This window comes from Micropterus salmoides, unplaced genomic scaffold (assembly GCF_014851395.1).
Source record: "Micropterus salmoides isolate LMB-PRFRI ecotype aquatic unplaced genomic scaffold, ASM1485139v1 Ms_hic_scaffold_2, whole genome shotgun sequence".
NCBI lineage: Eukaryota > Metazoa > Chordata > Actinopteri > Centrarchiformes > Centrarchidae > Micropterus > Micropterus salmoides.
The window spans coordinates 36,985,872-37,007,897 of NW_024041150.1; the positions used below are offsets into that span (position 1 = coordinate 36,985,872).

Here is a 22,026-nt window from a genome sequence, read left to right on the forward strand (position 1 = left end):
AGATGAGAGAGGATGAAGCAGTTAATGAAGACAACACATGAAGAGCAGTTATGAGCAAAGACAAAGCAAACTCTGTCCGAGTCTCTGGGAGGATGAACACTTGGATCAGAAACATCTGGATAACATCAGGAGCCATGAACTGACAGTCCTGCCATGTCTCCAGTTTGCTCTGCAGTTGATGAAGATCAGGTGTAATGTTTAGCAGCCGACACCAGCTGGTACTCTGTAGTAAAATTTAGACACAACTGAAGTAACAAGTCAAGTCACAAAATTGTCCAGAATTTCCAGTTAAGACTGCTTTATTGCCAAATTGTATGTTGTTCCTCATTTCAGAACCCCACACATCTACCACAAAGTAAGGCAACATATTACAATCCATTAAACCAGTCATAATAAAGAACTAAAGGAAAAATAAACACCACTATATTTAACAGGGTCACAAGGTGGCACCAACTAACCACCTTTTGCACACTAAATTATCACACTACAGAAAACAGTTGGCAGCTATTAATAAGGGTAAATTGAATGCAATTACATTAAGCACAGGCTCTAAAAATATGGAACTAGCACTGTAGATACTCACAAATTGGCCTAATTGACATGACCAACAGCAGCTAAAATTAGCTAGAGCAAGATTTATCCAAGAAAAGGGGAAGACTCTACCCAAACTATAATAATGAGACTTAACATACTTACAGTTCAATGGACGCACAACAGTCAGAAACAAAGGCATTAACACTCCTTTTTGTAACTTATGGGAACTCCGATCTCTCAATGATCTGTGAACTGCATTAGGCAGATAGAACATACCACTCTAAGAGGGGGGCGGAAAGTACCACTTGAAGATAGAGGGTAGAATGTTCCATGTGTTGCTGGCCTTTTTAGTCATGGACTGAAAACAAACCCTCAGTGCTACACAGTTATAATCCATATAAATAATGATTCCCAAACAAACAGACATGCCAGAGCATGAAACATGTGAGGACCCTATTAAATTGTAAGGATTATTGTTCCTCTCCCAAACGAATCGCACTTTTGATGGCCTAAATTACCCCAAAAACTCAAACTTTGCACACCTGTCAGGTCTGGTGAAAAATTACATATTTTCAGGGTCTTGCACATGGGCGTGGCAAGATGGCTCTGTGGCGCCACCTGCAAAGTTGGAAAAAAAATTTGGCCCCGCGCCTACTTCAACCTACATGCACAAAGTTTTCTGGGGACATGTATCATATCAAGACACAAAAAAAGAACTCCTACCCTAAACTCACCAGGAAGTCAGCCATTTAGAATTGAAAGTGCGATTTCAACCTCTTTCACAGTTTACAGGGTGCGTACTTTAACGAACTCGTCCTACAGATTTAGGCCGATCGACTTCAAAAGGCACTGACAATGAAAAGTTGTGTGTTTTGGTCAATGGTCAAGTCTGTGGCGTCCAAAATCAGTGATTCGCCATGACAAAGTTGTAATAACTTCAGTGTGCATGGTCAGATCTGCACCAAACGTTACATGTAGGATGAGAGTCCCGCCCTGAACACATCTGTATGCCAAACACAGTCATAGCGCCACCTGCTGGCAACAGGAAGTTTCATGTTTTACACTGTTATGTACTACTGCCAACATATTTGCCTCACCTGCTTCAAAACCATCTCAGAAGAGCCTTATGACATTGAGGATGCCATGTTGTGAATCTTGTTAGTTTTTGGATAACGGTGTGTCCTTGGCATCAAAGTTTGATGCTTCGCCATGACACAGGAAGTTGTTGTAACTTCACTGTACATGCTCACATCTGAACAAAACTTTACGTCCTTGATAACTGTCCAGCCCTTAACACATGTACATGCCAACATTCACCCACAGTCATAGCGCCACCTGCTGGACACAGGAAGTGACCTTTAACAAAGCAGCCCACGTTTCACCTGCATGTTTGAAATTTGTGGCACGTGTATCATGTCAAGATGTACCAAAAAGCCTACTGGAGTGATGCCCTAAACCCAACAGTAGTATTAATTTATAGTCACAGCGCCAAGTGCTATGTAGCACCATAAAGGGCACACAGGAATTGACGTATAACACCTTCATGCAGTCTCCGAAGCATGTAGCAAATTCACAGCTGCATCGGCAGAGCTCCAGAATATGCAACGCGGCTGGCTCACACCGCAATGTGCTACAAGTGCAAGGGCCCGCCCCACGCTGCTTGCAGCTTTAATGTTTATTTGTGATTTTGTGTGCTTCTGCTAGCGAGCATTTCAGAATATTGTTTAGAGTTAGTTGATTTGGGAAGTTTTCCTTGATTTTTGTGCTTCTACCGTGGTTAAGAAGGCTACATAGCTAAATTGTTTCTTTTGGTCCGTTTTAACTGTTTATTGTTGATGTATGTTCGGGAGTCAGCACAAGGCATTTTATTTTGAAAAAAATAGAAGTCTATGGAATGCCAAAAGGGTCACATTGCGCCACTTTCCTAGCTTGTTTTGGTTAAAAAAAATAAATAAAAAAAAAACCAGTGTAAAAAGCGGTTTGAAAAGCAAAACAACGCATTTTTCGTCGGTCTGGAGGCAGCAAAAAAAACGTTGCTCTACATGCTTATGTAACGCGTAGTGTTAAATGATAATCTCCATTCTGTCTTTTCCAAAGCCAATAAATTTTAACTGTTCACCTAATCGGTAAAGAACAAGAACAAACCACATTAATCCAACCCAGCACAAGGATGAGCTTCTGTGCCTTAGCTCATAAATTTACTCAATGCTGTAGAGCAGGGGTATTCAACTCGAATTCAAAGTGGTCCAGTTAGAGAAAATTTCCCGAAGCAAAGGTCCGGAACATCAAAACGACAAACTTACAAATAATATTTCAGTAAGTTTTCACATCAAACTGTAGGGATATAAATAACTACTAATAATAAATTCTAAATGTAACTAAAATAAAGTGCCTCATTTTGTGAAAAAAAATAAGTAGCTTGAAGTGATGAAGTGTAGTCTTAACCAATTTTATAATAAACACTAAACACATCACAAATAAACAGCTGTAATGCCTCCTCTTCTCTTTCATTCCTCTTACAGAGCTACCACTCCTACTTTCTCTTGTTCTGTGAGAAACGTGAGCTCTAGTTTGTCCTGCCAGCTAGGATTGGAGAGCTATGACATATTCTGTTTTGATTAAAAGCCATGTGAGATTGCTTTTCCCTTTCATCACCTCAATTATTTTCCTAAACATCTCTGGTGAATCTGGCGGGCTCGACTTGCAAGCATCGGAATGCACAGATTTGATTGGCTGAGCAGCGTCACGAGACGACTGGAGCACATGCGATTGGTTTGTGAGTTTCCTGGTCCGTTAAATCAGTACAGTAAATGATAGAAAAGCTGTGCAGGTTAAAATGGAAACGCTCCATCATGAGGTTGTAAGTCTCAATAATAAATTGGCTGTAGATCGGCGGTCCAGAGAGGACAGCGGCTGGGTTTGGACCGAGGTCCACCTATTAGTGACCTCTGCTGTAGAGTATGAAAGAAATGGATTAGCTCACTGCTAATGTTGCTGCCTTGTAAGAGAAGTCTGTGGGTTTGTGTGCTTCTCACATCTTGTTTTTTGGGAGAGGTTTTCTATTTTTGTACAGTTGGTTTTCTATTAGATTGCCAATCAGTAAACTGAAGTTGTAGGCAGAAAAATCCTTACTGTGTTCCTCTATTTATTAACCTAATAGAATCAATCCAATATTAATGTACCGACTGTGCTTACTATAAGGTGCAATGTCTGCAGGCTTGAGAAAGGAGGATGGTTGGTGTGCGAAACTGTCTGTTCAGCAAAAGCACAACATGTTTATAGAAGCTTTGAAACTGCAGGTCTTGGCAGCACAGCAGAATGGGTGATCAGACCAAAAGGAGGCAGAAAAGCAAGTGTGTTCCTACATGATGCACCTGGTCTGGTACAACTTTTCCACAAAGAGCATCTCTGATTATCTTTTCAGCCTTCTTCATGACATTATGGAGACGACTTCCTGTCCCGTGGAACGGCACAGCTAGGTCTCATCCATTTTCCACACTGATAAGTAAACAGTCCAGATCCTATCTTTTTAGATTTCGCTATTGTGATTTGATCTAAGTGAAACCAAGATTAGGTGATGTAGTTTAATGCATATGGGGATGCCTTTCTTATTTAATCCTAAAGCATATCAAAGTAATAAACTACATCTGAGTTGTTGTTCCATCTTCCCTTAACACACAGGTTTACGACAAAGATGGAGGTTAGGGGCAAGAGTTTAAGTTTGTGTTGAAAACTGACACTGAAAAAGTTATTAGCAAGCACGTAATTAAGGAGCCTAGGTAATAAGGAAAGCTAAGTTAACGTTAGAATACAGCTGGGTTGTCGAGGTTAGCACGTTGTTCGTAGCTGGTGCCACAGTTACACTGTCATTCTCTGGGAATGACTGGGATCACTTAACAAATCTGAGGTAAAACATGCAAAACAATTATGGTCAAGTAAATTTTTTTTCAGCTCCTTTTCCTTCAACAAATTAAAGTGCTGATTTGTTTGCGATTAAAATTAATTAGATCAATTCACATGGGACCTCATGGCTACATGAAAGGTACCGAGCTTCCACCTGCTCTGTCTCCGCAGACAGAGATTAGCAAACAGGCGAGAATAGGAACAGATGAGCGCAAAGGAAAGATGAGAAGTTTCGGGATGCCAAAGACTAAAATGTGGAAGTAACTTACTGGTGGCCCACTGCCTATCGTCAAAATTGACAGCACTTATCTGTGAAGCCGTACTCCAACGGCGGATTACATGCCGACAAAAATAGCAAATTGTTACGTCGGCAAAGGTCCAGACGATCTAATCCAATAAAATATTTAGTCCCAAAAGCATTATTATGTCAATGAATACACATGGACTGCTTTTGCATTGCTTTACATTAGCCTAACTACAGCTAGCATGTAAACAAAAACATCCACACCACATGTTGACCTTGTGAGTGACACCTTAATTGACCCAATAGAAACGTCTATGCCCTGTCCACGGCCTACAATAACCAATGAGTGTCCACGTCGCCAGGAAGTGCCAGTCCCCTTTCTTTCGGTATACACCAATTGTGCAGAGGAAGACTGGCGCTTCACACACACGCACTGAAAAATATGCAAGAATATTTTCCACAGACATATTTATATATTGTCGTATACAAAAATGCCTCTCCCCGGAATTCCGGCACAGCGCCGGAGGACTCTAAGCCGTGAATATAGTAGACTACTTTGTAAAACCCCATCCCTTTGTGTTCCCTGACAGAGGCTGTGTAAATGTTTGGCACACCACTATCAGCCATCCAGTCTCCCAATGTGCATTTGAGCTCCTAACTCCTCAGTGGTGCTGCATCTCAACCTGAGTAGAGCAATAAAGTTATATTTGTAGTCAGTATAGATATATATAGGTTACTGTGGACAAAACTTGTTTAGACAATGTTTCAAGATAGTAATGCAAGTGATAAGGAAATGAAATAACGTGTTATTTTTTTAAAACAAGACTAACATAGAATATATTAATTTACCTTTTCAAGCTTAATCTCCAATTCCTCTTCCTGGAAAATATCCAGATCAAAAGGTCATTTCTGGCTTCTGGCCACACATGAGCAGAAATGGGTTTTCCCAGGCATCGGATTCCTGGTCCATTTTGGATAATGGACCAGGCCAACAGCTTTCCCACAGTGTAAAACTTTTGTGCAAACGCCTGTTGGTCATAGCTGAAAAGTAGCCTCCCTGGTCTGCAGTTCAATCATGAGGAATCTGTAACAGAAACACAAAACATCTCAGATATGGTCTTTAAAATAATGGCACATCTGCAAAAGGTACCAATGTTCCCATAACCTTTTGAGCAGGATGCATCAAATTTTGAATTAACCTGAAATACTCTCCCCTTGAACCTCCTTAGTCTTCTGCCATCTCCCCAATGAACTCGATATGTGGCAGTTTATGCCAAGCAAAATAGCTTCTGCTTAAAGCAACACATGCACTCTGAAGAATGTTTTTGCGCCTGGCAATGACTGGGATAATGCAACTGAGGTCTAAATGGTCATTGTGAAAGTCATTCAAAATGTCAGCCAAACATCTGACATCCTGAGAACACAGAAAATAAAACAATGACCACACACATAATCAGGCCATGCAGAGTATACAAATTCAGATAAAATCCTACATTTGAATGCATTGAGGCCGTTGCACCTGACTGGAGAACGGAGAGAATTTCAACTTCTGATTCAGAGGAGTCCATGTAGAAGTCTTCCCTAAGTCCCACAGAATGTTACGGTAAGTGGTGGTAAGGCATGTTGGAGGACCCAAATGCAGGACACGTTGAGTGGAGCAGGTATAGTTCAAAAAGTTTAATAAACAAAGGCGAGCACACTTACAGGCGGAGCGGCTGATAACAAGTCCAAAAACAAGGAATCCAAAAGAAACCAAAAACCATAGAAACCGGAAGAGAACAATGAGCAGAGCAGGCTACACAGGACAACACGTACCAAGATACTGTAACACTGGGGAATCCACGCACAGAAGGTAACACGAACAATGACCAGACAGGTAAAAAAACTACAACTCATAACACAGAAGATGCAATATGATGATTAGGAAAGGCAGTTCAAATATTGGGATCAGCCAACAGCACCCAAACTGTTTTCAGCAAATTTACGAATATATATGAATATTTCAACCAACCAAAAGACAAACAAACCTCATATCCTCAGGATTATGGCTGCCAGTGCTAGCTGGAGCCCGGACTGGTGGTCCTGTGAATGAGTGGCAAATCAGAATTATTTTATGTGCATTACATGCACAGATATGAATCTGTTCCTGTGTGCTCCTGTTTGTTGTAAGAAAGAATAGAACGTTGTTTTTGCTGCATGACTTGATGTCAGAATGATGTTGCGCATGCAGGGTTATCTCCCCCTGCGTCAGTAATCTGTTCTAAATCGGCAGGATAAAATTACTACAGTCCTGATTCAGTGTGATCCTATGTAATCAGGACCAAGTGAGATACAGAGTTAAAATTAAATAATTTATTATTGAGGTGAAAAGGTGCTACATGCACATTTAAAGAGGTTACTTCCCCAAACAGAGATAAAAGAGAAGGGAAGACTAAATCATGACTCAGCAGGGATGATTTTAAATATCTACAGGAGAAACAGCAGCACAGAATGACTAAGAGCTGCACTGACTAAGGCCCGTTCTGAAACTACACCCTCGCCACTTCCACTCCGTTACGGAGTGAACTCTGGTCGGAATCACCCGCACAACCAAATCGAGCTCCCTAACCCTCATAGGGTATAAATTAGTGCTGGGCAATGAAGATTAATCGCAGTGTGGTATGGGCCTGATGGAAAGCCGTGCCTGCCTAAGTATGAGTTTCCTTATTATGCTAAGTTGACACACGGTAAAGACCATGTATGATTTTCTGCAATTAATTGCATAGTTATGCGCAAAATTGAATAATGAATTCTGCTATATAAACAAAAGTGTAATAACATGTGGTTAGCAAACATTTTAAACAAATAACGAGTAAAACACAATTTTTCAACCATAAGTTGAAAAACAATACATTACGTGAATTAAAATACAGTACAGATTTACACAGAGTTTACAAAATATTTACATAGACAAAAATGCAATGACTTTAAAATATATAAACAAACGAAATAAGGACTAAACGTAGAGATCTTCCTACAGTTAATCAAAAACAAGTGCATACATCCGTCATAATGTCAGATATTATTTTTTTAAAGGCAGCTAAGGAAATTAGCGCACCAATCCTAAGCCTATACTGTAGTTCATTCCAGGACGAAGGGCCATAGTAAGACAAACTCCTCTTTCCTGCTTCGGTCCTCATTCTTGGTACCTAACAAAGTAGTCCGTCACTAGATCTTAAATGATATGTACTTTGCATATGAACAAATTTTAAACAGATATAAGAAGGCAAAAGACCTAAAATAGCTTTATAAATAAAAATGTACCAATGTAGCATCTTGCACACTTTGAGTGATGGCCAATTTACCATACTGTATAAGATGCAGTGATGTGTCTGATAACCAGCATTTGTGATGAACCGCATGATAAAGAGGGTCAAGCCTTGACAGAGTAGATGGACATGCAAATTGATAGATGATATCACCATAATCTAGTTGAGACAGGAATAATCCTGCAACCAGTTTTTTACGTGCAGTCCTAAAAGGCAAGATTTTAATCTATATAAGAATGCCAGAGTAAATTTAAGTTTTGTAAGTATTTATAAGTATCAACAAGTTCAATGGCTTCATCTTGCAATGTGTTAATAGCAAGAGCTGGGTCTTTAGTATTTATAGGTGCAAATATTAGCGCCTTTCACTTTTTTGCATTTAAAAGTAGCTTCAACTCAAACAGGGAAGATTGTAATGAGGCAAATTGCACAGGCAGTCTCAGGTGTAGGCGCACACAAATACATAATTGTATCATCCGCATACAATTGATACTATGAGTGTTTAAACTTACTGCAGACATTGTTTATATAGATGATAAAAAGCAAAGGGCCCAGAACTGATCCTTGTGGGACACCCTTTTTTAGAGCAACAGGGTCAGATGTTACATTCCCACGCCTTACAATTTGCTTCCGTTCAGAGAGATAACTGTGAAACCAATTTACAGCTCTATGCCCAACACCAATATTCAACAAGGTTTTGATTAACATGAAATGGTCTACTGTATCAAATGCCTTTGTAAGGTCAATCAACACAGCCATACAAAATAACTTTTTATCAACTGCTAACTTTTAAACAACTTTTAAAGAGGCAGAAACTGTACTATGGCCAGATCTAAAACCAGATTGCATGTCGTTAAGAACATTTTGTGAAACCAGAAAAGTTTAATCAGACACTAAAATCGAAAACCTTTGAGTTAGAGTTTGAGTTTGAGTTAGGTCTATAATTATTTGTGTCAAATGAATCCCCAGCTTTCAGTAATGGCGTGACGCAAGCCTGTTTCCATGAAATAGGCACTGGATCTGTGTAAATGGAAAAATTAAAGATGTAAGTGAATGGCTTTGCTATAGTTTCTGCTGACATTTTTAACAAAACAGGATCAAGTCCATCTGGTCCAGCTGCCTTCATGGAGTCGATGCTCTGTAAAACTTGCAAAACATCTAACTCAAAGAATGGTGCAAGCTCAAAGGTCAAAGAAGAAACAGAAGAAGAAACCACTTCCCCCTGTAGTGACTGGGATCTAGGTTCAGCCAGGAATAAATTATTCCAAGCTTCCTGTGAGTTGGGTTCACCATGGGGAATTTCACATTTTATTACCTGGCAAGGCAAGTTTATTTGTATAGCACATTTCAACAACGCAATTCAAAGTGCTTTACACAAAACATAAAAGCAACAGGGAAACATAAAGAAGTTTAAAAGCAACATAGGGAAATTGGGGGGAAAAAACCCCACTTTAAACAGGGTAACACAGGACAGTAAAAGTTATAGTGCAGTGTACAATCAGGGTTAAAAGAGTTAAATGGAAAATAATAACAGGCTGAGGGGTTGAGCAAATAATTGAGTTACAATTATTTTGAAAAGACAATAAACAGAGAAGTACACTTAATCTATTCTCTCTAGCTAGTCTGTACTCGTGTCCATAGCAATCTTTGGGTCCACTGAAACTCCAAAAACCCTCGGACACTACAGAGAAACCAGGACATGTCTGTCCGCAGGCCACTTTGATCCAGTTATACTCTGGACCCACTTGCGCATTTACAGGTGGAGAGAGGTTCCTGCAAATCACTCAGGCGCAAGATTTAAGACCACTTCCTTCTGTTCAATCTCACTCATTATCTTTTCACTCAATTACTTACTCATTTCTCACAGTGTAAATATTTAATTAAAAGCAATGTTAAAAAGAAAAGTCTTAATTTAAAAGAACTGACAGTTTCAGCAGATCTGCAGTTATCAGGGAGTTTGTTCCAGATATATGGAACATAATAACTGAACGCTGCTTCTCCATGTTTAGTTTTGACTCTGGGGACAGAAAGCAGACCTGCCCCAGACGACCTGAGAGGTCTGGATGGTTCATAACGAAGCAGAAGATCAGAAATGTATTTTGGCCCTTAACCATTTAGTGTTTTATAAACTAACAGCAGGATTTTGAAGTCAATTCTTTGACATACAGGAAGACAATGTAAAGACCTGGGAACTATGTTGAACAAGAGAGGTTTTACCAAATGTATCCTCAAAGATATGTCCTGCCTTTTCAAAATTATGATTAAAAGCATTTTTCTTATTCTGTAATGCTCTAATGGTTTCCCAGAATGTTGAATGCAAACTAATTGACGTTTGTGCCAAATAGTACTCAGCTTTAGATTTTCTAATGAGCTGTACACTGATTTCTAAGAGTTCTAAAAAGATGCAAATTGTTACCACTCTGTTTTTCTAGCTATAGACCATTGATTATTTCTGGCATGGATTAGATCAGCTATGTCTTTAGAAAAGCAAGGGTTGTCTCTAATTCTTATCCTGAACTTCCTAATGGGGGCATGTTTATTTGCAAGCTTTAAGAAATGTTGCTGAAAAAAAGCTCCAGCATCCCCAATGGTAGGGATCAATCCTATTTGATACCATTTCACTAAATCTGGAAGGAAAGCTTGCTCCCTGAAACTGTTGTGGTGGCAGCCCGGCTGACGGTGAGTGTCTTGTTTATTTCTCCTTTTTTCTTGTGATTCTGTTTTCCCTTTGTGCTTTGGCCTGCCTGTCTGTGTCTCCTCTGCTCCCCTTGCTTGTGTTCTCCCTCTCTCTCTCTGCTCCTGAGCCCAGCTGACGATCCGCACCTGCACCTCGTCAGACACCTCCTCTGCCTGCCACACCTGCCAGCGATCAACTCCATCCCTGCCAGTATTTCAACCCCGGTTCGCCACACAATCGCTGCTTGATTGTTGTTGCTCCAAACCTGGTGCCACTACCTCACTCAAGCGCTAGAGTAACCCGCAGAAATCTGTTTCCCAGTTTTCCCCTGTGTTTTCCCAGGTTCACTCACTTCCGTCCTCCGTCAAGTCAGCTGGGCTCACCTACCTACCTTCTCCCCTCAGGTGTCTCCCACGGCACCCTCTCGGTTCTGCCTCGTGCCTCACTGTCAGCCTGCCACCACACTCCTCCACCAAGTTTCAGACACTACTACAACATCAGGTTTAGAGATCATGAACCAAGTTTTAAATATGTCTAATTTGGGTACAATACTTTTTTCATTTATGTGAAGAAAGCCAAGCCCATCTCTGTTACTAAATTCTAAGGTGGTCAAAAGCTGATGTAGACTTTCAGGAAACTATTCTGGACCTGGATTGGTGCTAACATTTCCAGAGACCAGAAGGTGTAAAAGGCATCCAGAACCAATAATTCAAAAGCAACAGTGCATTTTAATCTAAAATGAGCACATTGCACAGTGAAGCAGTGGTCAGATCAGCATTTAAATGTCCATTAGACACAGTAAAGAGACAAATTTTCATCACACAAGTGAACGCACGCACACGCCCGCCGAAGTTGAACTGATTTTTTTGTACACGATGCGGAGCACAAATCATTGGAAGAGAGACTGATCCTCGCTGTTTGCGAGTTTCCAGAATCTATTACTGTTTACTAAATAGGACTTCAACAGGAGGGAATTCGCGTAGCAGAGCATCCCCGCAAAACTAGATGAAGGCCTATCAGGTAAAGTTATGTAGCCTATGATTTTAATTTAAGTTAAATGGACTACAGCTGTGTAGCGCACAGACGCCGTTACCATGGTTACCATCCATAGAGCGCCTCCCTGTCTGATCACCAGAGCAAAGAACAACCCCGTGTTAATTAATTAATGCGTTAATGTGCCCAGCCCAAGTATAAATCCAGCGGCCAACTTTCGGACGAACTACCTTCTCCTCAACGTAAATAGGATCTGACGTTACCATTGATATTCATTGTAAAATTTTATGTTAGGCTATATTAAAAAGATTGCATTCACAAATACTAGATTTTTTAAAAATAAATCAAACATTATATTGAAGCATTAAATAGTCTGAATTTAAATCAGTTAAAAGACTTCACTATTTTTCCTTTTAATACTTTGTTGTTGCTTGTTACGCAATACCCCTGGTATCTAGTTGAGTAATCTATTCTGTCGTTTAATGTAGGCTATTTTGTTTTGGCTGAATTGTATTCATGTCATACTTTTTGTATGACATGAATAGGATTAAAAAAACAGTTGTATTGTCTATCAGACAAGACTATTTTATTTTTTTTTTTTACTTAACTCAGTTTAATTGTTGGGCTATGTTAACTTCTGAATGGCGACATGAAATATTAGTGTAGTTTCAGAATTTAAAAATCCTATCGACTGTCCTATCAAAGTGATACAGAACCCACATTTGAAAAAAGGTCCCCCATCGTGTCGCAAAGGGTGTTACACACCTTCAAAAAGCCAGCATCGGTGCTCACTCACCCACTACCACTCCATCCTCTTTGGTTTCGGATGGCACTCAATGTGGCGGACCCTCCGCATGAACGAGCAAACAGAGTGGAAGTAGGTAGGGAGAAGGAGTAGCAAGCATATTCAGAATGACCTTTAGATTCTGCTAAAGTTAGGCTATAGAGATGACAATTGTCACCTGCCACTTGAATTTTGTTTCTCTTTACATAACGAAAAATGCTTTCACCATAAACTGGTGCAGAAAAATTCATCAGAATGCAGGAATTAAAGTGTTTAATGCTCAAAATCTTACCTTTTATTTTTTTAATTACCTGCAGCCAGGCTGAAAGTGGCGATTGAAGCCTGGACTGGTGGTCCTGTGAATGAGTGGCAAATCAGAATTATGTGCATTTCATGTGTTATATTAATTTTCTTAGGATTTGTTATGTTTAGTTTATGGCCTTATATTTCTCAGAATATGGTTAAGTAGAAGTTTTCAACATGGTAGATGTTATGTGTTCATCCACATGTGGTATGAATCTATTCCTGTGTGATCCTGTTGTTTCTAAGAAAGAATAGAATGGTTTGTTACTGTGTGACTTGATGTCAGAATGACATGCAGGGTTATCTCCCACTGCGTCAGTAATCTGTTCTAAATTACCAGGATAACATTACTATGAGTTCAGTGTGATCCTATGTAAGCAGGACCAATGAGATACCCCCCCCCAGTCAGAGATCCAGAGGTTCTCTGACCTTCCCTTTATGTGCGCCATTGTATTGAATAAAAATTGTTGCTGATTTTTGTCCAACACTGCCTGACTGAGTCTCCATTTATCTGTAGGATTAAAAAAGATAATATAATAATCATCACCTGCAGTCAGGCTGAAAGTGGTGGCTGGAGCCTGAACAGACAGCTCTGCGTCCTGGACGAAAGTGCTCGACGAAACCTCGTTTGGTGGACCCTGAAAAGACTACACACTTAATACATACAGTGGGGGAAATAAGTATTTGACCCCTTGCTGATTTTGCAGGTTTGCCCACTTACAAAGAATGCAACGATCTATAATTTTAATCATATGTACATTCTAACAGTGAAAGACAGAATCCCAAAGAAAATTCCAGAAAATCACATCATATGAATTTATTAAAATTGATAACCATCTGATGAGGAAAAACAAGTATTTGACCCCCTGGACAAACAGCATGTTAATATTTTGTAGAAAAGCCATTATTGGCCAGCACAGATGTCAAACGGTTTTTATAGTTGGTGACAAGGTTTGTGCACATTTCGGCAGGGATGTTGGCCCACTCCTCCCTGCAGACAGCCTCCAAATCATTCAGGTTCCGAGGTTGTCGCCTGGCAACTCGAATTTTAAGCTCCCTCCAAAGATTTTCAATTGGATTCAGGTCTGGAGACTGGCTAGGCCACTCCAGAACCTTGATGTGCTTCTTCTTCAGCCACTCTTTTGTTGCTTTGGCGGTGTGCTTAGGGTCGTTGTCGTGCTGAAACACCCATCCTCGACCCATCTTCAGCTCTCTCACTGAGGGAAGGAGATGTTGGTCCAGAATTCCACGATACATGGCCCCGTCCATCCTCCCCTCAATACGATGGAGTTGTCCCGTCCCCTTGGCTGAAAAGCACCCCCAAAGCATGATGTTGCCACCACCATGCTTGACGGTGGGGATGGTGTTCTTTGGGTTGTACTCGGTGTTCTTTGCCCTCCAAACACGACGAGTTGAGTTGAGGCCAAAAAGTTCTATTTTGGTCTCATCTGACCACATCACCTTCTTCCAGGCCTCTTCTGAGTTGTCCAGGTGGTGAATGGCGAACTTCATGCGGGCCTGTACATGTTTCTTCTTGAGCAGGGGGACCTTGCGTGCGCTGCAGGATTTCAATCCATGACGGCGTAGTGTGTTACCAACCGTTTCTTTTGTAACTGTGGTCCCAGCTGCCTTCAGTTGATTCATCAGTTCCCCCCTTGTGGTTTTGGGATGATTCCTCACCGTTCGCATGATCAGGGACACCCCACGAGGCGAGATCTTGTGTGGAGGCCCAGACCGAGGGAGGTTGGCGGTGGTGCTTCTTCCATTTCCTGATAACTGCACCGACAGTTGATCTTTTCTCTCCAAGTTGCTTTCCGATTCTCTTGTAGCCCATCCCAGCCTTGTGCAGATCAACAATCTTGTCCCTGATGTCCGTAGAAAGCTCTTTGGTCTTGCCCATGGTGGTGATGTTGGATGCTGGTTGTTTGGGTGTTGACAGGTGTCTTTTATACAGGTAACGAGGTGAGGCAGGTGTATTTGATGTAGATAATTGGTTGGGATTGGGGCTGTGTCTTAAAGAAAGACTAACTGGCTTGTAGGAGCCAGAATACTTGCTGTTTGGTAGGGGGTCAAATACTTGTTTTTCCTCATCAGATGGTTATCAATTTTTATAAATTCATATGATGTGATTTTCTGGAATTTTCTTTGGGATTCTGTCTTTCACTGTTTGAATGTACATATGATTAAAATTGTAGATTGTTGCATTCTTTGTAAGTGGGCAAACCTGCAAAATCAGCAAGGGGTCAAATACTTTTTTCCCCCACTGTATATACTGTTTAATTAATACATTAATATACTAACCACTCATGTCACAACATATACAATTCATGTTACAAAATTACGTGATATGTTCAATTTAATGACCCATCTATATACACCATAAAACATTTCATAGTCTGATTTGACTAAAGGTGTAAGATTTACCTGCTGTAGGTAGATTATGTAAAAAATCTGCTCATAAAGGATTCACAATTACCCAAATATAACACATAGTAAGATCCACCAGATCAGAAACAAATTTCTGCTTTAATATGTAAATGGTTTTGCAACCAACCATTAATTATGGTACTGAAAATCTCCATACACATTTGCCTACCTGTGGACGAATGTACAGGTTTGACCTGCGCAAGGCATTATTCAGATGTATTTCACTGGGGCACATAGTGTTCAAGTTCAGAGGAATGACAATTTTCATTTCGTTGCTTTGTACCTAGTGACATGTGCAATGACAATAAAGTTGAATCTAATAGCAAGTGTGTTCAGTGGTGTGGTAATCACTTATTCAACTATCTAAACAAATACAGTAGGTTAATTAAAGTGAAGAACACATGCATAATGAGTAAGCCTAAACAATAAAGACCAAAATGTCAACAGGATAGACTTACCCATACGTGAAGTGATCCTCTGACTGGAATTCTTCAGAAGTGATACTTTAAAAGTAATTTAACGTCGTAGTGGTCCACTGCTCTAGGAATGCATTAGGAATTCATTGCATTACTTCATTGGGTTTCTTCTAAAAAGTTATTAACACTGTTTGCATTGAAAACATTTGTCTCATTTGTCAAAGTTTTTTTAAATCCAATTTTAAAATGTAACATCAAATGTTGAAAGATTATTTTCGTGCATAACCAAAGTGTTTCAAGCAATTTGGCCAGATCCTTAACTAAGCAGTTTACTTGGATTGATACAGTGAGTCAGCTCAAGAGCAGGCAAAACCTTAAGGAAGAGTCTGGCAAGGACCCCCTTGGTGGTCCAAGTTGGCCTCCAGTGGTTAAGTGTTGTACGAAAAAAGGCGTTAACGAAACATTTTATGAAGAGTCAAAATGTAGGACAGCAAATATTTTTTACCAGCTGTTGAGCATAGCTGTCAAGAGGGGATTTGAAAATAAGGGAAATACGACTGTCAATCTTTCAAGTGAAATACTTGCAGCGACAGCCACCCTTCCCTCCTCGCGCTGCTCTTCTTGTTGTTTTATTGACTGTGCCCATAGATTGTATGACTGTGCCACTGATTTCTTGTCACTGATGTAGCTAATGTTCATAGCAAACATTTCAAATACGGCCAGAATTTTTTTTTATTTTTTTATAGAAACGTTGAAAATACAGAAATTGACAGGAAAATATTTAAAAGGCATAGCAGCAGGATATAACGTAAAATGAGGGATAATACCGGGAAAATAAAGACCGTTAATGATATAAGTTAGTTGTTATAAGTTAGCGTTACACTTAGTTCTTACAAATTGGTAAAGTTAGCTTTAGTTAACTACACAAATGATGCTTTAGATTTGTGGGAAAAAAACATGAAGACAACGCCACATGCCCAACTTGCAAAGGTGGCAGCTTAATCATAGAGGGGTGCTAATACAGACAAAACTAAAGTTGCATAACGTAATATAAATATAAACGCAAATATTAAGAAAAGATTGTGCCTCCTGCCTTGATAAGACATCAGTTTCCTCCTTTCTTCGTTCATTAACCTTTTTAAATTGAGAGTTTATTCTATCTCAAGTCGTTTGTTCGCGCTCCTCTTAGCCATCCTCTCGCCCATAAAACACACTGACGGAAGGATCCGATGACAAATCTCTGGGGGGGGGGAAGAAAAGCGTGTTGAAAATGGGAAATATTTAAAGCACACATTTTAAAATCAGGTAATGTGCTGCAACCTGTTCCGTGACTGTGCTGTCCAACTGGAGGTACAGTCACTCTGTCAGACCAGTCTACCAGTGGTGCCCTTAAGGAAGAAGAGGCTTCTGCAGTCCCATCACCGTGTGGATCAACATCACCTCCCATTGCTCCTGCAGCATGAGAACTTCCCTCTGGTGCAGTTCTGGCACCAAAGATGTCCTGCATTGTAGTGCTTGGCCGTCTCTGCAGTTCCATGCCACCTCTTACAAAAAGGTGCAACGGGCTCTGATGCCTTTCTGTCCGCAACCCATGAGGGGGACCCCCCTGTGTGCTCTGGTGGTGATAGTCAGCAGGCAGAGACAGGGTCAAACAAAGAGCAGAATAAACAGACTGAGTGTCCCAACAGTTTGGAAAACACTGATAATCAAGAAAATGATGATGTGCGTGATAATCTGTCAGTGTGTGAGGACTTTGGTGAAAATGAAGAAATGTCTGATGATGACATGTTTAAAACTATGTCATCATCATGTCATCAAAAAGGACACTTTCAGAACAATTCCATAGCAATGCAAAAGCTATCAAAATAACTACAGGCACAAAAGCTGGGACATCTTTAGAGGAGCCAGAGAGTGATTTCTCCCTGACCCAGCAGGACCAGCAGGATCGGTACTCCCCTGCTAATGTCAGGAAGTTCCTGCAGAAAACTAAAGGTGCCAGGTTTGTGAAAGTGGAAGACCACTTTTCGGATCTGAAACTATTTGTTGAGTCAGCTAAGTCTCTGACAAAAAGATCAGGAAACTTTGAAGATGATGTCCGAACAGACCAGGAAATCTATCGTTTAAAGAAACTGATACTCAGAGTAAAAGCACAAACAGCTGATAATGTTTAAAATAAAAAACATGTGTTTCTCTCTTTTCTTGTTTCCTCTCGTTCTCTGCTTTTTCTCCATGTGTGATTTCAACATACGCACTTTGAACCTAAATGGAGCTAGGGATGATGTTAAAAGAACTGCTTTTTTAAAATAGATGTGATGTTGATTCAGGAAACACACAGCAGTATAGATAATGAAAGTGTCTGGAGAAGGGGGTGTGATGGGGAAGTCCAGCTGTAGTGGAGGAGTGGGAATTGTGTTTTCCAAGAGCTTTGTACCTTCTTCCTATAAAGTAGTTGGCTGCTGTTATCCATACTGATCAGACATACTGTGAGCCCGGCAGGCTCATAAGTGACAATGTCACTTTAATTCGTTTTGGAGGTCTCTAGCTCATTGGCTGTAGACACTGATCTGATTTCTATAGATCAGGAAAAGGCTTTTGACTGGGTTGAACACCAGTATCTATGGCAAACTCTAGCTGCCTTTGGGTTCAGCCCAGGTTTTATAGCCAAGATCCAGGTTCTGTATAGTGACATTGCTCCTTGAGTGCTCCTTTCAATATTCAGAGGGGGGTCAGTCAAGGCTACCCTCTGTCTGGCATGCTCTATTCTCTGGCTATTGAGCCTCTGCTCCATAAACTAAGAAACGATCTGAGTGGTGTCTGTTTTCCAAACTGTGATGTCTCTTTCAAACTGTCGGCGTATGCTGATGATGTCATTGTGCTGGTTAACACACAGAAAGACATTGATATGTTAGTGAATTCTGTAAATCTGTTTGGCTGCATATCCTCTGTTAAAGTAAACTGGGGGAAGAGTGAGGCTGTCATGGTGGGGGAAAGGCTGAGGGATCAGCTCAGGTTACCTGGAGGTTTGGTGTGGAAAAAAGGAGGACTGAAATATCTGGGAGTTTTTCTGGGCACTGAAATGTTTGTGCAGAAAAACTGGGACAATGCCTTGGAAAAGGTTAAAGGTCGGCTCATGAAATGGAAATGGCTCTTACCTAAAATGTCCTACAGAGGTCGCACTCTTGTGATCAATAATCTGGTCTCTTCTGCTCTGTGGCATCGGTCCCCCAGCTTCTCTTCTGGTACAGATCCAAAGGGTTTTAGTTGATTTCTTCTGGGACAGGTTGCATTGGGTACCTCAGAGTGTCCTGTTCCTTCCTAAGGAGGAGGGTGGACAGGGTCTAGTCCATCTGGCCAGCAGCGGCGCTGCCTTCCATCTTCAGTTCATTCTGCTCACTGGGCCGACAGACCTGGTCTGGAGACCTTTATCCTGCTGCATCCTTTGTTTTTGACAGTGAGGGGTTGAGCACATCATCTCTACCAGCTTTTTACAGGAGTGTTTTCTCAGTGTGGACTTTGCTGAGGAAGCAGAGGCAGCAGCAGGCTGACTCTCTGTACTGGCTCCTACAAGAGCCTGTGCTGTTTGGGGGACTCTTGGATTGCCCTAGCTGGGGGTGACCCACGCCATCCAGACGTCTTCACACTGCAGGGGTTTCTACTCTGGGGAAGGTGGTGGAGCTAGCTGGGCCTCGGTTGGACGACCCTGTTGGATTAGCTGATCGGCTTGGATTAAGGTCTACATGAGTCACAAGTCAGCTACTGAAACACTGGAAATAGAAGCTGACGGAGCATGATTGCTCTCTTTTGGTGGACTTTTCTGATGGAACACTGCTGCCAAACTGCACTGATCTCTATCCTGCCATTAGGCTTTTTCCTGGTTTTAAGAACTGTTCTGGTTTTCTACTTGAACCTGTGGACCCTGTAGGTGCTTCTTTGGGGGACGCCTCAGAAAAGACTCTCTATAAACTGATGGTGAAAACTTTGAATCAGAGAACACTGAGTGGACGTAGTGACACCCCATGGAGGGTTTTTCTGGACTTAGATCCTGACTTTAAACCAGCCTGGAGGTCTTTGTACAAATCTCCATTAGCAAAGAAACATGCAGACCTGCAGTGGAGAATCCTTCATGGCAGTGTAGCGTTGAACTCTTTCATCTCTGTTATTAACGCTGATGTAGAAGAAAAATGTGCCTTCTGCAGTGAGAGAGAGACGGTGTTTCACTGCTTGGTGATGCAGGCGGTGTATATGACCCGGAGACGAAAGGTGGAGGAAGGGTTAAGTGTTGATGTGGTTCTTGTTTTTGAGAAAATGGTTAAGTCCAGACTGCTGTTAGACTTCAGTTTTTACAGAGCTGCGGATGACCTGGATACATTTGAGGTGGTTTGGGGTTGTGGGGGGGCGCTCTGCTCTGTGACAGAGGGTCAATTAAGTTTTGAGATGTGCTGATCTAAATTTTTGCTACACATGTAAATGCAAAAGTATCTAGTATTGTAATATAGTATGTTTTTGTACAGTGCATATAGTAAATATATGTTGGTGTTAAAAATCTCTCTCTCTCTCTGACTGTCTGTCTGTCTGTCTGTCTGTCTGTCTGTGTGTAAGCAATAAAACTTTGCAGACATCTTACCTTATAAGTTTGTGGTTCCCATCAAGGTGCCACAAGGATTTTGGTCCGACCGCGCGGTATGCTCTTCGCTGAAATCTTTGCGACATTGTTCAGAGGGCAGCTGCCCTTGGATCAACCCGACGCATAAACTCTCTGTACACGAAGTCCCTGTGACCGAAGTTGTGCCCTGACAGCCTCCGGTCCAAGTAGATCATTCCCAGCTACAAAATCTTTAACCATTTGATCCAGGGCAGAGTCTGACATATCAGAGTATGATGCAGAGCGGGTCAAACTGAACTTCCTGAGAAGTAAATGAATTACAGAATCACTGTATAGCTTATATAAACAACTCTATCAATAAAATCACATAAACCACACATTTGTAATCCATCAACTGCTTGTCAAGTCAGCAATATAACGCAGCAATATTAAGTCCTAGTGCAACCTACCTGAAAGGTCGTTTGACTGTAGCTGGAGAAACACACAGAACATCTGCAATCTGTGACACTGTAAATCCACATGACTTTAGGAATGAGAGTAGCTCTGAAGAGTTGGAGAAGTGAGGCGGACCTCTAGCACCAGTCCAAGCCAGTGGTGCCTGGTAAGATGAACTGGCTGCAGCAGAACATTCAAGTTTGTGTGCTGTGTAGGTGTGTGAAAGTTGTGATCTTGATGTAAAGCTGTATTGTAATAAACAAAGGAAAACAATTCAGTGGAGTGCCAGTCCAGGTTTGACTTTTAACATATCTGATGACAATAAAATGTAAATAAAACATTTCTTCACATGAGAGCTCGTTCGATTTTTAATTCTGATCATGAACTATGGAAAAAGCAAGAAAACCTCTGAAAGACAACAGGAAGTTGTTTTATTGTTTTCCTTGAGATCCAGTTGATTCACCTGCGACGAGTGCATTAATTCTCGGATTCAATGTGCTATACTATAAAAGCACTCATGAATTAAACTTCTGACAACAGCATAATCTGTCTGCAGAAGACGAGTGCAGTCATCTAATGTCCACTTGCACTGGGAAAGAAAGGCCCATCTTTTAAAACAAAAGTTAGACAGTCATCGTTGTTGTTCTCTCCTCAGACTGTATAGTTAAATAGAGTTTAAAAGTGACTGCCCCCTTATTTCCGTTCCAAAAGTAAATTTCCCATTGATTTCCCCAAAAGCCTTTAAAGAATTTTAAGCCTTGAGCGAATCCAACTGGCTACGATATGAATCGTGACCACAAAACATTTAAATCAGCACAAAAAAATTACAGGAACAATGGAAAAGGCAAAGTTACAATGTGTACATCCTTTTTAAATGAGTAAAGGAACTACTACTCCCATAAACCATTGCGAACTGAGATAACCATGACGATTCCACACAGAAGTCCGTTATAGAACATGTTATCATAAATCATTTAGTATCATTAATAGGCTATCAAAGTCGAATCGATACATGTATTACATGCCAATTTGTAGATTGCACAATTAAACAGGTAAAACAAGACAAAAGTTTGGTCTTTGACGTTTTGATTTATTGGACTTTAATATTTGTAACCCACAGAAAACAATCCACAAATGTGTACTATGATGCGCAAATATTTGAATAGTAAACTAAATACACTACAAACATTTAGACTGAGTAGAGTCCAGTGGTAATAACAAATTGACAGGTAAAGATCCGCAAATGTGCAAAAACTGTTATGTGTGTAAAAATAGATCCACAAATGCGTAAATAAAACTTTGTATGTGAAATCAAAATATGTGTGTACAGAGTAAATTGTACATATTTGCGAATTGCGCTGTATTTTTGTGGATATGATTGTACACAACACAAATGTAAAAA

General features: G+C 40.7%; 1 long non-coding RNA gene across 1 annotated transcript; it reads right to left on the reverse strand.

Annotated features, from left to right (window-relative positions):
* Positions 1-5,132: 5,132 nt before the first annotated feature.
* On the reverse strand, positions 5,133-6,538 carry LOC119913262. Its single transcript, XR_005446422.1, has 4 exons — positions 6,386-6,538; positions 6,175-6,262; positions 5,531-5,765; positions 5,133-5,364 (listed from the first exon to the last, which is right to left on the reverse strand). It is a non-coding gene; the product is annotated as an uncharacterized LOC119913262 (long non-coding RNA).
* Between the last annotated feature and the right edge of the window lie 15,488 nt (positions 6,539-22,026).